Raw genomic sequence first — 3,381 nt, 5'->3', positions numbered from 1 at the left:
TAAGGGAAGGTAGAAATGATGTGATTTTATTATAATATCAATAATAATAATAATAATAATAATAATAATAATAATAACAATAATAAAAGTCGATAAAAAATAAATAAATGAAGTTGTAAAATCATTAAAAGAGAACCTGGTTGAAATGAAAACAAGAAAAGAAGATCAAAGTCATAAATAACTGGAGCTCCTGAGGAAAAAGAAAGGGATAGAAGGGGAAGGAGAAAAAAAAAGGAATGTTAATATTAAAAACTACAACCAAAGAAAACATTACAGAAATAAAAGAAGCTGGCTTTACATATGGAAGATGCATGGGCATCTGGGAAAAGGCTCAGAAAAATGGACTCTGGGACAGACTTCAGTGAAAACATTCAAAGTTTACAGATGAAGTAAAAATCCTCATGCAAAAAGAAAATCTATTTAATGACTCCAAAAGCAAGAGCATTTTTTTTCAGAAGCCACAAAGCAACCAAAAAGTTATGCTCTTAAAAATCTAAGGGAAGAGGGGCGGCCGTTGGCCCGCGGCGACCCGCTCTCGGCGCCTCCTGGGGCGGCTGCGCCCGCGCCTCCTGCACCCGGCGCGGCGTAGCGGCGGGAGGAAGATGGAGACCCACATCTCGTGCCTGTTCCCGGAGCTGCTGGCCATGATCTTCGGCTACTTGGACGTCCGAGACAAGGGTCGCGCGGTGCAGGTGTGCAGGGCCTGGCGGGACGCCGCCTCCCACAAGTCAGTGTGGCGGGGCGTGGAGGCATCCGCCGCGTGCAGATCCTCAGCCTCCGCCGCAGCCTCAGCTACGTGATCCAGGGCATGGCGAACATCGAGAGCCTCAACCTCAGCGGCTGCTACAACCTCACCGATAAGGCCTGGGCCACGCGTTCGTGCAGGAGATCGGCTCGCTGCGCGCTCTCAACTTGAGCCCCTGCAAGCAGATCACAGACAGCAGCCTGGACCGCATAGCCCAGTACCTCAAGGGCCTGGAGGTGCTGGAGCTGGGGGGCTGCAGCAACATCACCAACACCGGCCTTCTGCTCATCGCCTGGGGGCTGCAGCGCCTCAAGAGCCTTAATCCCCGCAGCTGCCGCCATCTCTCGGACGTGGGCATCGGGCACCTGGCCGGCATGACGCGCAGCGCTGCCGAGGGCTGCCTGGGCCTGGAGCAGCTCACTCTACAGGACTGCCAGAAACTCACGGATCTTTCTCTGAAGCACATCTCGCGAGGGCTGACGGGCCTCAGGCTCCTCAACCTCAGCTTCTGTGGCCGGATCTAGGATGCGGGCCTTCTGCACCTGTTGCACATGGGCAGCCTGCGCAGCCTTAACCTGCGCCCCTGCGACATCAGCGACACCGGCATCATGCATTTGGCCATGAGCAGTCTGCGCCTCTCCGGTCTGGATGTGTCATTCTGTGACAAGGTGGGAGATCAGAGCCTGGCTTACATAGCCCAGGGACTGGACAGCCTCAAGTCCCTCTCCCTTTGCTCTTGCCATATCATTGACGATGGCATCAACCGCATGGTGCGGCAGATGCACGGGCTGCGCACGCTCAACATTGGACAGTGTGTGCGCATCACGGACAAGGGACTGGAGCTGATCGCTGAGCACCTGAGCCAGCTCACAGGCATAGACCTGTACGGCTGCACTAGGATCACCAAGCGCGGCCTGGAGCGCATCACGCAGCTGCCCTGCCTCAAGAGTCCGCCGCATCACGCAGCTGCCCTGCCTCAAGAGTCTGCCACAGCAACATGAGAGACCATCGCTTCCCTACAGACTTGTTTTAAAGTGCTGAAAGAAAGGGAGAAAACTAAGTCAAAATTCAAACAAACAATTCAGCGCAACTGAATTGCATTTCAAAGACTTCTAGGATCGCACTTACACAAAACTAACTCCAAAGAACTTCTGAGAACCATACAGTCAGAAAGTTGGGCTGGGGATACTGATACAAAGTAGAACTAATATGTTGCCCTGATTGTCACATTCTGAAACTATTTGACATGTTTGTAATGTGGAATGAACGAGCAACCCATGCCAGTAACCTTGATATTTCAAGGACAGCACACTTGAGAAAGAAGGAAAACTGGGTGTATCCAATAGCACCCAATAATAAAAATGAAAAGGTGACATGCATCACACAAACCACAAGACAACATGGATGCACACTAAAAACTCCACTGAGGAACTGCATATGAGGAGTACATACTGTGAGATTTTGTTCCTATTAAACTCTAGATCAGACAAAATAGTAAAAGAGAAGAAGAGGGAGAGATGGGGATGTGGAGGGATTCAAGTAAATATATTAGAAGAAAATGGGGCTGGAGATTTAGCTCAGTGGTAGAGCGCTAGCTTAGCAAGCGCAAGGCCCTGGGTTCGGTCCCCAGCTCGGGGGTAGAGGGCGGGGGGTGGGGGAAGGGGGGAGAAAATAACAAAAAGAAGAAAATATTGTTTATACATAACATAGGTTCGTTCACTCAGCTCACTTGTTAAATGCAACGCTGCCTTTCAACTACATGCAAATTATACCTCAATTAATTTTTCTTAAAAAAGAAGAGCGAGGCATAATTTACATGTCACATCATAATTGGCTTTGTTACTTCATTGCCAAGGAAACGGTTCTCATTACCAGTGCTCACACACAAAAGGCACAGCAAACTTAACGCGCCTCTCCTCTCTCCACCTGTAAGAAATCGCCTGTAAAATTCTTTTGACTTTGATCTGATGACCAAAAGTCAGCCGTGGCCAACTTCCCTCTAGCCATTCCCAGAGGACATGGGACTAAAGGAGCAGGAGTAAGAGTCCTGTGATAGGGTGATGGTTGGAGGAGTGAATCCCCGTCAGTGGGGCTTTCCTTCTGTGCTGTTCTGTAACACAACTTACACAGCTGTGCCGCACTCCCCAGCCAGATGCTCTGCGAGGTGGGGCTTCCGTTTTCGCTCGAAGTTTCTTAGCTTTTCAAAGAGGAGATGGAAAAGAGAGGGAAGTGATTTTCATTTGAAGAAAACTTCTATCAGAAAACACACATTTAAACAATCAAACAAAAATCTACAAATTAAATGCCAAGGTGTCTTCTATCTAGTAACTAAAACTTAATTGACTAACTGGAAAGATCGATCAGAGGTCATGAGCATTTACTGCTCTTGCAGGGGCCCAGGTTTATTCCCAGCTCACAATGAACGTCTTCTTCTGACTGCCTCAGAACCAGGCAATGTCCGAGTATATTTACACACAAGCAAACACAACACTCATACATGTAAAATAAAGTTAACAAATCTCTCTTTTAAAAAGTTAACTTTGACAGGGCCTGGAGAGACAGCTTCGTTGTAGTTAAGAGCACTGGCTTCTCTTCCAGGGAGCACAGGTTCAATTCTTAGCACCCACATGGTGGCT

At 48.4% G+C, this 3,381-nt stretch overlaps 1 pseudogene; it reads left to right on the top strand.

Moving 5' to 3' along the window:
• Positions 1-334: 334 nt before the first annotated feature.
• Positions 335-2,236, top strand: Fbxl14-ps2 (F-box and leucine-rich repeat protein 14, pseudogene 2; annotated as a pseudogene).
• The last annotated feature ends 1,145 nt before the right edge of the window (positions 2,237-3,381 follow it).

This window comes from Rattus norvegicus, chromosome 13 (genome assembly GCF_036323735.1).
Source record: "Rattus norvegicus strain BN/NHsdMcwi chromosome 13, GRCr8, whole genome shotgun sequence".
Classification (NCBI taxonomy): Eukaryota; Metazoa; Chordata; class Mammalia; order Rodentia; family Muridae; genus Rattus; species Rattus norvegicus.
This window is presented reverse-complemented; position numbering and strand designations above follow the sequence as displayed.